This window comes from Megalops cyprinoides, chromosome 4, assembly GCF_013368585.1.
Source record: "Megalops cyprinoides isolate fMegCyp1 chromosome 4, fMegCyp1.pri, whole genome shotgun sequence".
In the NCBI taxonomy this organism is placed as follows: domain Eukaryota; kingdom Metazoa; phylum Chordata; class Actinopteri; order Elopiformes; family Megalopidae; genus Megalops; species Megalops cyprinoides.
Window position 1 is genome coordinate 5089768 of NC_050586.1, and position 19364 is coordinate 5109131.

A 19364-nucleotide genomic window follows, 5' to 3' on the forward strand; every position below is an offset into this window, starting at 1 on the left:
AAACTGTAGGAGTACCTCGGAAGTTTAAAGAAAGATCACGTTTGGCTTGTTAGCCAGCTAACAAACGTCGCCTACGGAATATACCGCATGCCCGCTTGCTGCAGTACTGCAGCTAAACATTTGATGCAAATACTTAAACGCTGTTTTAAATTAGCACCAGCTATCTGGTAAAACATCGAATGCATATTCACTGTAGTTTATCTAGTTAACTATCGAATGAATAAACTGCTCGCTAGTTAGATAGCTAAGCATGAGGCTTGCTTATCGAAGACAACTAGACAGCTAGCTACCTAACGTTATATGACTAGCTAGCTATCGCGGTTAGCTAGCAGCCCTTTATAAACCTGAATGGGACCCAACGGATTAGATGCAAGAATCCGTGCTTTACGAACGCATTGTGTATCGACACAACTAACTAGGTCAACTAACTAGTCAGCTTGTTTGCGCAACCCGGGAATTTGGCTAAATTAGCTAGATTTATCACGCAAACAAGCTAACTAGCCAGCTAACGTTACATAATTGGTACACTGTTTCATCTCCAAGAAGCATGTAACCAGATAACGATTTTCAAGAGACCAACAAACAACTTATATAACATAGCTGATAATTAATATGGTTTAATGTTACTTAATTTACAAAGAGGCGATGCGTTTCAAAGAGGCGATGCTTGTCGCTCCCGCTTGCCTCTGTCCCTCTCCCTGCAACACACATGTCAAAGCCAAACGATGCCGGGGATGGATGCTGAAGCGAAAAATCCACGAAAAAAAAACCCTCTCAAGGGTAGAGGTTGTTTCCTAGGCAACGCGTCGCTGATTGGCTGCAGCGAGGACGGGGCTTCCAGTGGCGTGAAGGCGCACAGTGATTAATGAACCATTGATGTTCGGCCCGGCAAGCACGTCCGTTTAAAATAGCATATTTGTCGCTATGATATGAGGGGCGGCTTGCTCAGTAAGACTGTTTCAGATTTAAGTTGGAAATAACGAAGCACTAGAACATTGGACATTATGTACAGCGAATGAGTTTAATACAACACACTGACTTAGCCATATGCGATACACGGTCCACGGTTGGTGCCGGACTAGTGCATATTGCACTTTCGCTAGCTACCAGATTCTCACGTATAGCCTACTCTTTAAGCAGTTTAATTGGTAATGGCATGTTATTCTCTGGCAACAATACTTGTATGAGATCTTGAAATTCAGAAGTGGATGACTAATATTTGTAAAACTGAGATTAATTTAACACCCATGCCATGCATTTTGCCGAGGATAGACAATTTGAGGTGCCCTATTGGGTGGCAGGTTATGTACTCCTCCCTGGTGTATAAAAAAACTTATTTTAAAACATTGGAAAGATGTACAGAGCCCACCCATGCAGGCATGGAAGGGAATGATGAAATATTATTTCACTATAGAAAAGTCAATGTCTGAGGACAGAAACAAAAGGGAACAATTTAATAGAATATGGCATGATATATATGAAGCCTTATTATTAAAGGTTAGAACAGAAGCAGGGACCAGGCAGGGGAACCACAGGAAGGAGAACCATGTGTACATGTATATGTGAGATTGTAAGTGTGTCTTATATGTGTGTGTTGACATATGTTAAAGCTAAGAGGTGTGAAGATGGGGCACGGGTATGTGGGGTTTTGTCAATGTAAAGATGTGTTGTTCTGGTGAACTAGTTGTATATGTATGTCTATTGTTGTTATTATAACCAAAACCCAATAAACATAATTGTAAAAAAAAAAATACTTGTATGAGATCTTTCCTTCATTCCAACCAAAAGTAAGACCAAAATGACTCCATATCAAATTCTTTGTGGCAAAGGAGACATTTTGGAGGGTGAAAACCCTGAAAAATCTTTACAATGACCAGCTACAGTATGCGGTAATGCCTTCAGACAAACAACACAGGTTAATGTTACAGGTTGGCTAGGGCTGTCAACAACATTAGCTGTGTAATGTTACCATGTCTTTTATGCATAGTGTTTTGAAATAATATAGTGCGTAATTCATCCAAAGGTCATAATAACGTCATTAATTGTTGTCAGTCCGGTTTATTCTTTGAGTGCAGTTTATCTTGGAACCTGTTTGAATGCAGTAGAACCAGTCCTATAGGCCTGCCTCTGAAAAACAAGGAGACTTATGAGACCTCCTTTGTAAAATAGGACTCCTCAAGGTGCTCAGATCAACTCGTTTTTCATCCAGAGAGCCAACACGTTGCTTATTCATTCGGCTGCTGATCTGGGTCCTGGTGCATCCTCAGTGTAAATGTAGTCCGAAACCCCAAGGTTGCCTCTCTAAATTCCCGACCTTTGTGACCCTTGAACCCTAATAAAAAGTTCACTGCCCCGCCACCACCTACCTAAAGTAAACTAAACATGTAGGAGATCAAAAAGATGCCTAGATTAAAACCAAATATATTTCTATACAAAACCCACATCTACAATGATTTTTAAGACAACACAATTTCACCCAAACACCTCACTGATAAATTAAATATACTATGTTGGCAGGTGTTAATTGCTCGTTCAGTTTAGTATGTAAATGACACTTAATTATATTGTGAGAGATTAATTAATGTAGCAATTTTTCAAGGGGCAAAAATCTTCCACACCTGCATACCTCACTGGTGAACACAAGTTATGGTAATAGTGGCGTGCTGATAATTTAGATCCATCTTACTTCACCTCTTCATGACCCGGTGTAAACCTTCAGACCCATAGTTAAAGAGCAATTAAAGCATAGAATCCTCTTCATGCCTGTCCTGTGGAGAGCCTTGCCTCTTTACAATGCACCTGGGTGTTGTGACTGTGGTCCCGATGCGGGGCTCCGCATACTGACTGAAGTTCTGCGGCAATGCCTCAGAATCAGGTAATTTCCATTAAAATGACCTGTTGTTGATATCACCTCCTTTATTATCGGCAAACCTCTACCTTTGGATCCTGTCCTGTTACTTCTAAATGATGTTACTAGATGTATGCTCTATGGAAAAGGATGGAATCTCTGGTTAGCTGGGATTACTGCTGCTAAAAAAATCATTGTCCAGCATTGGCTCCCACCTCACCAATTATCTGTCAAACACTGGTTGCAGTCTTTCTTGGACATTGTATATCTGGAGATATCATCGAATGGTGAATGGTGCCAGACCTGGCGCAATGAAGATGTGGAAAAACTCCACATTCACAATTAAAGACCTTCTTTTGCACTAATATGTTTAGGTTATAATATCCCATGTATGTGGGATTTGGGGGGGGGGGGGGGGGGGGGTGGATTGGGGGGGGCCTTTGAAGGGTTTTTTGTGTTTGCTCCCTATTGTTCTCTCATATGCCTTTTTCTTTATGCACAGGGAGCCAAAGGTGGTTGTATTGTGAAACAATTCATTTAATTAAAAGTGAATTACAAAAAAAAAAAAATAAAATGACCGGTGCTCGGCTTGGACAGATTGTTAAGCTCGAGGGCATTACAGGTAGTACTGGTCTTTAATAGCAGGTGATGTGAATTATGATGCTATTAGCTGTGCTTGTGTTGGGTTACTTGTAATTTGTCTTAAATTTCGTTTTGTACTTTGCCCTGTACTTTTGCATATTCCAAGACTGTAAGTCGCAAGGAAAGAAGCAAGTGCCACATAAATATGTGATAATTGTAATGGCATTGTCTCTCTGTGCTGTCATTCTACAAACACACAGAACCTGATGGCTCTGAGGATTCTGCCAGTTAGGGACTCCCTGGAAGCCTCAACCCTGAATTCAATCAACATTTATCCTTATCTTTGACTTTCAAATAAATTCAAGTAACACTTCTTTCAATACAAATGCTTTTTTTTTCATTAACACTGTGCGCTCACTCAACTTTCCAGGCTGCTTGTGAATAAAAAAAGTAACACTTGCATTTAATTTAAGTCAAACTTAATAACAACTGTTGATTGAATGCAGGGGTAAGTCTTCCTTATAGTCATTATTAATTTAGTGCGTCTGTGGCTCTCAGGAAAGGCTGCAGCTTGGCTCTCGTTATCAGACTGAATGTGGAAACTAAAAGACTGCAAGTTTCCTTTAGTCAGAGAGGGATGTGCTCATATGCGGTTGAGGGAAGATATCCAGTTTGTTCCTTTGCTCGTTCTTTGAAAAATGAAAAAAAAAGAAGAGGGATGGAAAAACAGGAATGTAAGGAAGGAAAGACAGAACTGTGTGGGGACATGATCAAACCACCCCATGTGTTCTGTCTCGGAACACAGCTGCATGTGTCACTAATTCTTACCAGGGTTTCCATGCAAAGTGTGAGCTTGAGATCACTGTCTTTGGCACTGCTGCAGTGAGGCACATGGTGTATCGAGATCCTGCACATGAGAGACATGCAGATAAAATATGCAATCACGATTTGACTCGTTTGATTTGTTGTCTTGTCCATGGTTCTAAAACCCATGATCACAGCTGCTTTCTGCAAATGCTCAAAACGTATGGAGTAAAAACCAACACACCTACAAAGAGCGTGTGCGTAGACATATTTAAAGGGCAGATATCAGCTTGTCAGTTTAATTATTGGAATTTTGTATTTTAAAACAAAGTAAAACCACATAACATTTTGGATTTCAGACTACTGCAGTCCTCCTTGCTGTCATTTCAACAAAGCAAGCTTGTATACCTCCATCCTCCATCTGTCACAAGCCTCATTCACACTCAGAACAGAAATGAGCTAATCCAGCTTTGTCCAGTTTGTGACCAGAGTCTCCAGACTCTTACGGCCTGGTTTCTTGTTTTCAGACTGGATTTTGCATAGCAGGCAACAGACTCACCCTGGAGCAGAAACTTATAGATTGATAAGTGCACACGTAAAAGGGTTGCTGTCATGAACACACAGCTATGCTGAGCTAGCTATCACACCTTGCTGATGCTATGTTCTGCTATATTGCCAGGGAAGGTCAAATAATAAAAAATAAAAAAAAACTCCCTCTGTCCTACATCATCATCACAGTTCATCACAGATGATGCAGCCATTATAGCCAGCAAAACCCCTTTAGATTGCACTCAGACCTCTTCCTGCAGCTCCACAGAACAGCGAAATAACAGGGTGATGTATTTCATATACACAGAAACACACGCGCATGCACACACACACGCACACACACGCACACACACACACACACACAGGAAGAAGATTCCAGAACCATGAGGTACTGCCGCTCGGCTTCTGAGCTGACAGATCGGCAAGCTGCCACGGCGTAATTAAAGAGCGGGAAGAAGAAAGAGAAAGAGAGCGCATTGATCAGGGGAGAGGAAGAGGAAGGTGCGTGGGGGGCTTTGGCGGGGCCGTAGCCGTTGCCTCTTTTAGTGATCGCCCGTGTTTAAAAATGAAGAGTATTGATCCGTTGGGGCGTCTCCCAGGAGACAAGGGGAGCTGTCTTCTGCGAGAGGAACTGACGTGACGAGGTCAGGTCAACGCGGCAAAAAAAAAGCACCTCCGCCAATCTCCTTCGGTTTCCCACTACTGTTTGAATCGAGACCAAATAAGAGACTGATACCGATTTAATCTCACTGGTATGGATTGTTTCTGTGCAGGAGACACGTCAAATCACCCAGCCTGACCTGAGAAACCGAATGTTATTTTAGTGAATCTTTATGTATGCCGTTTTTAGCCTGGTCACCAGTGATATCTTCTCTGGCTCCCTCCATAAGCAGCACATTGCATATCTCTCTGTTCTGACACGTTCGGTCTGTGCCAAAGCGTTCCTGTTGATGTTATGGAAACACGACGGCCCTGCCTTCGTTGTCCGGGGCCCCCCATTATCTGTCACACGCACCATTGTTTTTGTATGATGTCAGGCCAGCGTGGCCCCCCGGCGTCCAATAGGGAACCAGGCCCAGAATGAACAAGCGGGTCCTGATAAGCAGTGGTACGGTGCAGCACGCAGCAGCTTCCGGGCAGCTCCGGCGGTACGCTACCCTGTATCAGCTCCGAGGACTGCAGCCCTCACTAACACTGCAGCACTCGCTCTCTGCAGTGGAGCCGGCTCGCCACGTTCCCCTCACCTGCTCTACCCCGCCGGAACGGGGAGAGACGCGCGTCCGCTGAATTCATATCAGGCAATTAGCGTGAGAGCACTCAGGGATGCGTTAAATGATCAGGCATGAAACGTCTCAGGCCGGTTGGCATTACTGGCCTTGAGGAGCTGGAGTTCATGTGTTTTAAATGCTGTCTCAATTGGCATTTTATGCAACCCACTGATGTATTTGTAAATTATGAAATTACTCTCGATAAGGCAGGGAATGCTGGTGTTACATTTCAGACCACTACTAGCCATAGTTTTAGCATGTCACGGTTGCCATTATTATAGGATTTTTGTTTGCCTTTCTTTTTTGTTAAATGATCAGGCATGAAACATCTCAGGCTCGTTGGCATTACCGGCCTTGAGGAGTTGGAGTTCATGCGTTTTAAATGCTGGGATTTTTGTTTGGCTTTCTTTTTTGTTATTAGAGAACCCCTCTACACCCCTGCTAAATTTTGTGTATATCTGAAGCAGAATGTGATGGATTTGCAGCCATTTTTGCCAGGTGGCAGAAGAAAAAACATCCAGGTGTCTTCGCACCCTTAGCATCATTTTGGTCTCAATACTCTTCCTTTTTGGACAGTGTTTCCCCCACACAGCTCTCTGTCTGTCTCTGCCACAGCCTAGAGTTTTCTTCCACCTGCATCAACAGGGGGGCTGGATATTCTCGTTGTATTTTGGGATATGATGTACTTTTGAAAGATTTTTTTCCCTGGAAATGCAATGGCTCGTTTTAAAATGAAGAGTTAATGCTGATGGCAGAAATCTCATTCTTACTGTTTTCTTTATCATAATTTTTTACTCTGTTCTTTGTTCATGTTAACAGGGTGCAGCAGATTTTTTTTACGTCCCTGAAGTTATTATTTTTATTATTTTCTTTATTTGTTCTTAAATGAGGGAGAAACCCTGAGAGCCGAGAGTCAAGGCTCCAACAGCATGTCATCTGGTGATGATCGAACTCTAAAGCCAGACATTTTTCCTCTCCCTCTCCGTTACTGCGAAAGAACGGGGAGAATCAAAATGTTGCGAGATGAGAAAAGTTTGCTGGTGTCTCTGCAGCATTTCTCCACAGAAAGAATGGCAGAGTGAAAAACAGGAGGGAGAGAGAGAGAGAGAGAGAGAGAGAGAGAGAGAGAGAGAGAGAGAGGGAGAGGGAGAGAGAGAGAGAGAGAGAGAGAAATAGCGAAGGAGAGAGGAGTGGAGTGGGGCGAAATATGGAGTGTCTGTTTTTGTCTCCTTCTCTCGCTGATTGCCTCCAGCTCACCCCCTTTTGCATGGTGCAATGAGCTGAGTGCATCTGACAGCCTATCTCTACGGCGGCAGAGAGGGGGAAAAAAACCAAGAGCGCAGAGATGCGTCTATTTATATCAGATTGAGTCTAAATTGTCAGTATAGCACACCCCTAATGGTCTGGGAGAGAATCAACGAGCCCTAAAAAAAAAGACAGAAAATTCCCTCTGTACTCTTTCTCTCCACCTTTTGGTGCAAAGTGGGAGTTGGTGGAAATGAAATACCCACTGAAGTGTCAGCGTGCTCAGGAGCCGGCAGAGAACTTTACCGCTCAAACGCCGCTCACTGCGTGGAGTCTGGCCCGCAATTAGAGAGCCCGACAATTCACAGTAATCAAAAAAATCAAATGGTTTTTTTTTCGCCCCACATTTAACATGACCTTATAATTCAAACTAATTTAGCAACATTTAAATTGCTATATTACCTTCATATAGTACAACCATTTTAGTAGCTTTTTTTCCGAGATACCCCAACCCACTTTATGTGACAGGACATTTTTTCTGCTTTTGTAAAAAGCCACTTGTAAGGTTTCTGTATTTCCCCTGCTGGTATTCTAGCTAGATTAACATCCACAAAATTGTCGGCACAGCAAGGGGATTGTAATGGTAGTGTTAAAATCAGTTTTAATGTAATTGCCCTTTTTAATGTAACTCCTAGAAGTAGTTCTTAATAATTTATAGCTATGCTTCTTTATTTTTGACGTTTTCATTTTTGTCGCAAACGACGTGTTCGACCACATCAATGGTACCTGGGCAAAGGAGCGCATGATTCCAAATCCGTCTTTTTACCGCCGTTGTTCTGATGGTATTTTCCCTGTTATGGTATTTTACGTTATTTAGTATATTTTGGTATTTTAGCTTGGTTAGTTTTATTTCTCGCGGTACACAGCAATTACAGGCTGAAACGTTAAACTGCTTACGGGTAGTATTGCTGTTTCACTTTAAGTCTCCAAGAGCTGAGAGACCGAGACATTAATATTGTTGCCGAATAAGCCAGTTTAACAATATAGTTTGTTAGGTATTCATCAAGCTACCGTAGTTGGCCAAATCAGGGTAACTTCCGAAATATGATTTGCTTGAATTTACATGTCACTAGCAAGGAGTAGACTACGTGTAGGCCTACATGAGAATTTCAAAGTGATGATGAGCGAGTTGCCCCGATATGGTCATAGCTGCCCCCGATGCCTGGCCTCGGTGCCTGTTAGTGACCCCTGAACCCTTGACCTCTGACACAGAGGGAAACGGTAGTACAAAGGGGTAAACTACTGCAAAGGTCGCGTTCTGGCTCGTCATAGCTTTAACTCAAAAATAGATTTGTTACTCCTTATGGGGTCTGCAGGTTTCTGCTATTACAGATGAGAAAACACAGGGGCTGGCTTGATTATATTTTCAATATAAATTGATTTTATAATATTGATGAGAAAGACTGAAGTTAGTTTAAGCAAGGCAAACACATTTATAAGAAACTTCAAGACATACAAAATCTTTAGTATAGATTCACAGATAGAAAAATTGCCAGGGCACAGGAAAAAATGTACAACAAAAGTGTATTATAAAAGCATAGAAATTCACATGGTATTATCACAGTATCGCTCTGACCACTTCCAACTTATTCATTAAAATAATAAGGTGCATGTCACAATGTTGTCCTTGATTTAACTACACAAAAAGACAATGATAACTGTAATTTGTTGTCATTGAGAGGCAAGCACTGATATTTACCAAGAGGATTCACAAGAAAATGTTGCTTATATATTTTTTCCTCTCCATATAGCTATTCTATGGTAATGCCATGTAAGTGTATTGCATTAGCCATTTCTCTTTTAACAACAATAATATCTCTAGTACTAATAGTGAAATTAAATAGTATTAGTAATAATATTAAATAGTACTAGTAGTGTTAAAGTAATAATAGTTGCAGCAATGGTACTGTTATTATGTTATTTCTTATGCCTACATACATACTTATGATGATGACAATGAAGATGATGGTTATTATTATTATTGTTATTTGGTAGAGACAGTCCTTTAATACAGAGGCTTAATCTGGCTCTCTGGGTAAATCCCTCAGCCACCTGGTCGCCGGACAGGCTAAGTCAGGAAGAGATTCCACTCGCATATCTCTCTATTTCTCTCTTTTTCTCCGTTTCCATGCCGCTCCGTCTTTCATGAGTGCGCTTGTGTGCTGGTCACCTACCCCTTCCCCACTGGTACGGTGACAGATATCTGGTCCAAGGGGATGAATGAGTCAACAGGCCTTAGGCCAGAGTAACTCACCCAGTACTGTGCACCCTCAGGTCCACAGCAGTGTGTAGCCCTGACAGGGCACTGTGTGACTACGCCCCTCTTCTCTGGCCAGGTCCGGCATTTTGGGACGCACTTCTGTGCTGAAAAGTTGATCTTGTCTTTTCTCACCCAAGTCAAGCCTATCTCACACATGCTTACATTTAGGAAGAAAACACATATTTTGTGTTTGCTGTAAAAATAGCGTAAGTCCAGAGCAAGAAGTTAAAGGGTGAAATCAGGGGTAGCAGGAATGGTGTAGCACTGCGGTTCATGACAGGTCACTGTGTGGTGGGAACCAGGGGTTGCTCAGGGAAGTGCACACAGTGTGTGTGTGTGTGTGTGTGTGTGTGTGTGTGGGTGTGTGTGTGTGTGCACATTTGAATAGGTCTGTGTACATGTGTGTCTGCATGCACCCATATCCATGAGTTGTGTGTGTGTGAGTGTGTGTGTGTGTGTGTGAGTGTGTGAGTGTGTGTGTGTGAGTGTGTGTGTGGGCACTAATGCCTGCATACCTGTGGTACTTGCATGTGCACCTGCTTGTGCGTTGGAATGTGTGTAAGACTTGCAGTCTAGGCAACTCAGACCATCACTGGAAGGCATCAGTGATGCAGAGTTCGAATGGCACAGAGACAAAACATTTAAGCTTTAAATTAGTATCACAAATCAATCTCTCTCTCTCTCTCTCTCTCTCTCTCTCTCTCACACACACACACACACACACACACACACACACTCCTGTGGTGGGCTTCCAGTCAGCGATGAGTTGAGTTAGAGAGCATGATAAAGGACACGGTACATTAATTTATTTATAATTGGCAGAGCTTGGTGTGACGATAATGGAGAGAGAGAGATAGCGCAGATATTCGTGCCTACAGAGACTCCCTGCGGTAGGACGGACTGTAGGTGATTCCTGTCTAAACCACTTCCTGAATGACGTCAGTCTCAGCCACTAATCACATGAATGCAGGGGTCAAAGGTCATCGGGCCAAAGTAAGTACTCCTGGGGTGTGGACAGGAATTGGGTTGACTGATCCAGGACAAGTGTTTTGTTACATTTTTCTGTGTCGTAGCGTTTGAAAAAGCAGGAATTCGTGGCAGAGATCGTGGGTTTGAAGTAAGAACTACCACGTGTTCCATGCCACTCTAGCTGACTGTAGTAACAGCATGGAGTTCTCTTTAGCTTTTCTTAGTCTTTACATTGAGCTGTGCTGTATTTGTGTAACAGTGCCTAAATTTTTTTGTATCCAAATACAGAGCAACAGTCAGTGTGATTTTGTTTGTATCTGACAAAGTCCTGGTGGACAAGGACAGGAAAAGGACTGAAAAGGGCAGAAATATGTTTCTGTTGCTAATAAGTGCGTAAAAAGTGGAATAAAATCCTTTCATTTAAAAACTGGGAGCTTAAATAGTTAAATTTTAATGAGAACACTCTCGCGTCTCCCCGGTTACCTTGAATTCAGACACACACTGAGCTCTGGGAAAAAAATCTGCAAACTTTGAAAACGCTAGAAGGATTTGGTTTTCTTCCTCTCATTTCTGCAAGACACAAAATAAAGACCATCTTGTATAAACGTGTAAACTATGAAAACATTAACTGGAACGTTAAGACTGTTACAAACCGTTAATCACTTGATCACGGACAGCCTGTTGCTCATACAATGTACAGCTAGGTCTTTTTTGACTTGCGGGGGCAGTGGGGGGGGTGCAGGTGAGGGCGGGGCATGTCCAGGGTAGGGGCATCAAACCATTCAGGATTAGATCATCCAGAAACCGAAACACTCGTCCCCTAGGCCTGCTGACCGCTGAAGACAAGCCGGTGAGGAGAACGAGAGCTCAGCCCACCAGGGACCCCTCTGTCAACGACCGCAGGGGTTTCTGCCAGGAACTCATGCGCGTGGGGCTGTGAGCAGGCCCTGTGCAGAATGTGGGCCCGACGCCCCTCCACGTTTCTTGGGGGGGAGAGAGTCAGTGGTGGCGGGCCATCCTGTCAGCGGTTTCGAGGCATCAGGAAACGGGCGCGAAAGGAGAGCTGAGTCTGGGTGATTGAAACACAGGTTCTGTGTCTGAGCTGTCCTTAAAACCAGATGTCCTCGACGTTCTGCGCAGCCCAGGTTTGAATAGAGATGAGCTAAGATGACTAAGTCTGGTTGTTTGAGGGTCAGGGTTGAAGTACTTTCTCCATTGCCATTGCAGAATGTTTCTTGTTGTACTTACATAGTTTACTCACTCAGTTGCTTTACACATTCTTATGTAACATGTCACAAGATGCCCCTAAGACATCATTAAGAAGGTGAGCGCTAAAAAAAGGTGGAATATTTTTCCACTGTTTTTGATTTTTATATTTTTAACACTTTTACATATAGCTGGCAATGCTCAGGTCATGTGCTGGTTACTTGTTTTATGGAGTGAGAAAAAAATCAAATAAAGCTCAAAGGAGTGATGAAACATTGGCCAAATATAACCAGAGGCCTGAACACACTGGATTTTTCGTATCATATCTCTGTACATGACGACGTTGAGTATGCAGCATTTGCTGCAACAGCAGTGCAAAACTGCAGATTCAGGCTGCAACTCTCGTTGACTGTCCTTAAAATTGTATGTTGTGTGCATAAATATGCCTGAGGACATTAAAATAACAGTGGAAGAATATAAAAGATTTCATATTGGTAGGGCCTGCTGGTAATCAGCTGGACTGGAACTGATTACAGTGCAGTTTGATTGGCTCGTGGTGCAAGTTGATTGACTCATGGTGACCATGTTTTACTGTTGTACTGGCTTCATTTTAACGTATTGCCAAGCAGTTCAAGAGGCGTTTATGAAGTGTTTTAAGAGTAAATAAATAAATAGTGAACTGTTAATTAGAGAGAGTTCACAACACAAATTTAGTTTTTTGGTTCCTCCCCAATCCCCTCCCTCTTCTCTATAATCTTGTGGTATTTCATCAAATTTTAACAGCAAAGTATGCAACAGCGTGGGTTTATTATTCAAACACCGGAACTGTAATGCTGACAAAAAGAACTAAGAACTAAAAAATAATAGGATGTACCCCCCCCCCCCCCCCCCCCAACACCACCACCAATTCCTACCTCTGAAATATGTATTAAAAAAAGATACATATGGTACTAATTTCTCTTAAAAACAAATTCTGGAACTCCCCGGTAATGAAGTAGTAATGAGAAGATGCTATAAAGAGGAGAGAAAACTGTGGGGATCTCTTGAAATTGTGTGCTAATAAAATTTGAGGTCATTTACATCCGAGATGGGATTGAGTGGCAGGCGTTGCCATAGCAACATTCCCACGGGTCCCCCATCTCTCTGCACTCCCTGACAGCAGCAGATAGAGAGGAGGGAGGGAGAGAGGGATGGGAGAAATGGGGGGGGGCTGAGGGAGAGAGGGAGATGTGGAGAAATTCACTGAAGGTGACACATGCGAAAAGAGAGAGAGAGGGAGACAGAGACACAAAAGAGACACACAGCACAGCGCAAAAAAAAAAAAAACATTCAATTTTTAATCAGCAACCGCTACGTCGGCTAGTCACAGTAGGAATCACTTAATAATGCGCAATTAAATATCACGCAAGTCCCTGAATGCTCTGCTCTGGTGCAAGGAATCGGACCTGCCATCACAGCGCGTTGTTTGGGAGTTTATTTTTCAGGTGGACGTAAGGCTGGTTTGCCACATGTAAAGCAAATTTGTGACGCATATTTAACGGTAGTGTCTGATGGGTACTTTAAACTGAGGTGTTGGATAATGCACCAAATGAAACCCTGGACCCTAAACACTCTCTCACTCTTTAGTGGTACCATGTGAGATTTAAACACACTCTCACGTTGGGTCTCATCTGGAACATGCATCTCCATATTTGTACCCTGAGCCAAACGCTTAGCCATGCAGACTCGGCCCTTGCAAGTGACTCAGTGGCATAGCTGGCATACATCAGCCATTCACAGCTCGGTAGATGTTAGCAGCTGCCGGGTAAGCTAAGTATAGGTAAATATGAGGGCTTGGATTTCAAAAGACTTTTTTTTTCACCAGGAAAAGATGTGATCATCATCATCATCATCATCAGTGTCAACATCACTGAAATGACTGAAATATGTATAAATATCCTTTAATTCATAGTACAAACATTTTTTATTTGGTTAATATGTTTAATAAATAACAGAAATGTTGCTTATCTCTGTGGTGCAAACAATTATTTTTTTCATTTGACTGTAACTATAGATACAACATACTGTATGAATGTGTGCATGTGGGGGTCAGAATGAAATTTTAACACCAGTAAAAAGTTTCTGTGGTTTTTGCAGAAGTGCCTGCCATGTTTACCTCCAAATGCTGCATTTATATTTTTTTAGATTTTTATTTTATATTTTATATATATTTTTTATATTTATATATTTTTTATTTATATTTTTTATATTTTATATTATATATTTATTTCATATATACTCCATTTCTCACCGCTCTTACAAGCAGTCTTATATCCAGTTTGACCACAGCAAGTCCTTGAAGGCCAGCTGGCCCGGTGTGGGTCTACTTCCTGTTCAGTGTACACGTCTCACAAAGCAAACTTTATCTGCAGTACTCAGTCTTTTATGGGAGCTGTGATTGTTGTATTGTGCTTCCGCTGCAGAATTGCAAGTATCCTGAAATTTGGGGCAGGTTTTTGGGTTCATCTGTGAGGGTGCTGAAGGCTAGGGTGGGAATCATCAAGCAACACAACTGAAATCTCCAAGCTGGGCTCACGCTCAAGGGAACCTGAACTTGGCAACAGTGAGAACAGTGTAAAAGACATTGCTGACTACACTAAAATGCAAGAGCATTAGCAATGTGCAACTGCAATTTTTTAATCCTGAAAAAAATCACCCACTGGTGTGAAAAGCATGTTTCGCGGAGGTGGCCAGAGTGGAAATGTTCTAATATGGACCTGTGTGTAGTGGAATCATCAACGAAACCCAAGACATGCTTCAATAAATTAGATCAGTGTAGAGTAACTGTAAGTGTGCTCATCTTTACATTGTGGCCATATGAATGTTCCTCAGCATCTCATGCTATGAAATTATAAAGAGTGAAGTGTCGGCTTTTTACAATGCTGAGCTGTTTCCAGGCTGTGTGTTAGGGAGAGGGAGTTTTGGGTTCGGATGTCTTCCACAAGCATGCAGGATCACTTTATTGCAAATCAAAGAGGGCTCTTTCAAATTTTCAAGGAGGTACTCTTGAAAGCAATGCCTATGTGAAGCTCTCATTAGATATAAGACAACGTCATAGATATGCCAACAACTCACATGTTGGCATGGCCTCTCATTTTAGGCCCCATTATCTTAGTTTATCTGAGGCACTGTATCACAGGACAAGATTCAGGATAAATGGCAAAATGTATGCTGGAAAAATTCAGGATGAACTGGAATGTACAAATTTGGCTTTAATGCAAATAATACAGTGACCCATTCCTGATCATGGAGTACGCCAATACTGAATCCCAACATAACAAGCAGTATAGCCTTTTTGAAAGGATAACTCTGTCGGCACTTTTGTGCTAGATTTTAGGGCATTACATTTTTGTCATTTAGTAGACACTCTTATTGAGAGCAACTTATAAAGGTACCAATTTTATTGTTTTTTAAAGCTGGATATTTACTGAGGCAATTGTGGCTTAAATGGCTTGCCCAAGGGTACAGCAGCAGTGTCCCAGTGGAGAATCAAACCAGCAACCTTTCCATTACAAGCCCTGCTCCTTACCAATTTACCACACTGCAGCAGAGAGCAGGGAGAAGGAGTCTCAAACGTGCGGAGGAATCTTCAGCCCTGTTTCACTCTCGATGATGTCATTTGCACTCGTACGTGATGATTGCATAGTGCCCTTGGAATACAGTGCAGTCATGATATCACCACAATTATTCATCCAATCTCACTTTTCACAATTATCACTATCAAACTGACGTCCACATTCTCATGTGCTGTGATCACGCAGACGCTTCCAAAATATCTGCTATATCTTTCAAGGACTGTCAAGCTTATACGTAAATCATCTTCATCTTGTATGCTGTTTTTGTTTCTTTATCCATGTAATGTTTTTCTGAAACAGTAAAGACAAATATTAGCAGCCTGCCCTTGAAGGACGGGCTTGGATCGGCCTGGTCTAAATCAGGGCTGGATGGAGGCCTAAAGTTAGCGGCGGCCAGGCCTCCGAGCTCCAAATGGCTGGGGACAGGGTCACAGCTCCAGTGTTCCAGCGGAGTGTCAGTAAACAATGGTCACTGTGATCCCTCTTCACCATCTGTCAGCACAGGGTGAGCAGGCCACAAAAGGCTAAAACAAACAACCAGAGCTATGCTGGCCAAAGGGGTGTGGGGGTGTGTGTGTGTGTGTGTGTGTGTGTGTGTGTGTGTGTGTGGGGTGGGGGGGAGGAGGGTCAGGGGCACAGATGCTAAAGAGCAAGACCACCTCAGGGCTGTGATAACCTACCTCATGGTACTCTGGTTCACCCCTGGCCCCTGCTGTCAAAGGTCCCTCAGCAACCCTCACACCCCCCCCCCCACCTCATTCCCCCCCACCTATCTTATCCCTCCCCCACCCATTTGACAAACTGGTCTCGCACCAAACACTCTATCCAGCAGGGAGACGCATTTGGTTGCGTTAGCCTTTGGTTAGGCGCAAAGTTCGCAGAAGGTTTTGGCATGCTGCAGTGTGCTTGTCAGTAGCTTCCTGCACTGGGCTGGAACTCAGAAAATGGAGATTGGCTGACTGGTGAAAAATTTAGTTCAAGAAGTTGCTGAGTACTGGAATCCATTCACATCAGAGTAACTGCAGTCTGGTTTTAATATGGATCCTACAGTTTTGCAATGCGTGTGTATTGATAATGGTCTCTGTTGTTGTTTTTTTTTCTTTACCTGTGGTGTGGATGGCCTTACTCTCCTACTGTATCTCTCTGAAACACATATATTCCATGGCAAACATATCTATTATATCCATAATATCTTGGCTGCAGGATGTTCTTTTTCACAAACCTCTCTAATTTATTAGATGTCATAACAGGACAGCTCTTATAAGTTGGAGTGTTGCATCAACAAACGTCTAAAATGCATGTAAACTCACAATGTAATATCATGAACGGCAATCGTTCGTTTGCGCTTTAATGTTTGATTGTTGCTCTGGAGTCCGTTCACATGTGTCAACACACCATGTATCAGCTGACATAAAAAATGATCATATGACAGCCTGAGCAGCGAGGCACCATGGGAGTGAGAACACATGAAGAGCATGTGGCTTAACTCCTTTAAAGGGATAATTGTATTTAACACAGGGTTATAAGACTTCGATTGCATTGCAGACTGAATAGGGGGATCCTCTTGACCAGTTTTGGGCCCCAGGTAGCCTCTCACATATCTTAACAGGCCATGCAGGGACATTGTCAGACATAGAGCGTAAATTCATCATTTAGTGTCTAATTAAGACTTGAAATGAAGTAGAAGTATTTCAGAAAAAAACATCAATATGTATAGGTAAACCACAGGGAAAGTGTGTAATTGGAAACACTAAACATCAGGTAAATGGACCTTATAGGGTGATCTACAAATGCATGGATTGTCTGACTAAACACTTTCCCTGGGTTCCTTAAAACCGGAGCTCAGCCCTGAGATAGGGAAATCTCAGTGGGCGGGGCTCATATACCTATAGTCCTTTCCGGTTTTAGCACAACAGCCCTCATACACAATACACACATCCAGTCAAAGCTCTGTTGGAACTCAGAGCCTGTATCCGCTGGCTGTCGGATATTTCCCTCCTCACTTAATGAATTTGTCAATTCGTTAATTAAACCTGCGCGTTTCATAATTGTCCTGGGTGGAGCTTGTGCGTGCATTTCAAGATGGTGAGGGGAGAGCCCTGCAATGGAGGAGATGGGTACATTTGGAAGAGTGCGCATTTGTGCGACTCATGCTTATCGAGAGTGAAAGAGAAAGAGGGAGAGAGAGAGAGAGAGAGAGAGCGAGAGAGAGGAAATGACCATCACCGCCGCCTGTCACCAGAAAAGCACTGCTGATTGCCTCCTGCAAGCTATTAGACTTGCAGATGAAATTTTTGGGGAATAAAAGGCAGCTTGCAAGGCATCTGCATGCAAAGAAGGGCCCTCAGAGGTAATAATGGTGGTAATAATAGTCCTGCTAATAATACAAATAATGGAATTAAAAAAAGAAAACCGAACCCAAAGAATCCAGCAAGGCTGATTTGAGGTTTAGGGACATTCCGAATGGAGTTTTGTTTTTTTTTTTTTGGATTTCTGAGATGGGTTTTGAAATTAAAGAACGAAATTCGAAGTGAAAATAGAATATGCCTACAGTCCCTGTCCCAGCCCCACCCATCAGTGTGACCCTCTCATCCACTGGCCCACCTAGGCTCTGGGCACACCCCCCCCAACCCACCACTCCCCCTCCCCCTCCTGGACACCCCCCCCCCCCCCCCCCCCCCCCCACTAGTCTCTCTTCGTCTCCCTGTCTCCCCCTGCCTGTGGTCACACATAGGAGTACGCTCCTCTCTGATCACGCTACTGCAGGGACAGAGAGAGAGGGAGTAAGAGGGAGAGAGAGGGAGAGAGAGAGAGAGAGAGAGAGACAGAAGGAGAGAGAGAGGGAGAGAGAGAGAGAGAGAAAGACAGAAGGAGAGAGAGAGGGAGAGAGAGAGAAAGACAGAAGGAGAGAGAGAGAGAGAGAGAAGGAGAGAGAGACAGAAGGAGAGAGGGAGAGGGAGAGAGACGGAGAGAGGGAGAGAGAGAGGGAGGAAGGGAAAGAGAGAAGGAGACAGAGGGAGAGAGAAAGAGAAGGAGAGAGTGGGAGAAAGGGAGAGAGATGGAGAGAGAGAGAAAGAGAAGGAGAGAGTGGGAGAAAGGGAGAGACAGAGGGAGAGAGAGGGAATGAGAGAGGGAGAGAGGGAGGGAAAGAGAGAAGGAGACAGAGAGAGAGGGGGAGAGAGAGGGAAAGAGAAGGACAGAGAGGAGGAGAGAGGGTGAGAGAGGGGGAGAGAGGGAGAAAGAGAGAGAAGGAGAGAGGGAGAGAGAGGGGCAGAGGGAGTGACAGAGAGAGAAAGAAAGAGAAGGAGCGAGTGGGAGAAAGGGAGAGAGTGCCAGGCTTTATTCTGGTCAGAATGTTTAATGAGTGCCCCATGGAGCAGGATCTGTGCTGTGCTGAGCAGTAATGAACAGTGGCAGGCTTGCATGGCACGCAGATCGGCCTTATTATTCACATGCATACATCAGAATATGCTTAAGTAAATTATGCAGATTTTAGCGGGAAGAGAGAGGGAGTGAGTGAGTGAGCGAGCGGGCGGGGGGGGGGTTTGGTGTTGAGGGAATGAAAGTGGGGTGGGGGGGGGGGGTCTTTATAACAATTCAGCGTGGATATTATTTTTAATATTGAAATAAGAGGACCTGCTTTTCGGAAGCGCAGTCTGTTTTTGTAAAGGCTTATTTAAAATTTATAGAGAGCGACTGCCGCACGATTGCCTTTTTTTCCTCCGCGGTGAGGTGCGAGGCGCGAGGGCTGTGCTGTGTATTGAAATACGTCAAATTAAAGAATGTTTCAGATGTGCGGGAGGACATTTGCATAACGCTGGTGCAGGGGGAATGGAGCAGGGGAGAGGGAGAGAGAGAAAGGAATAGAGAGAGGGAGAGAGAGAAGGAGAGGGAGAAAGCGTTATGCTGCATTCTCCAGCAGACAGCTCTTTCATCTCATTTCCCCGGTACCAAGCTCC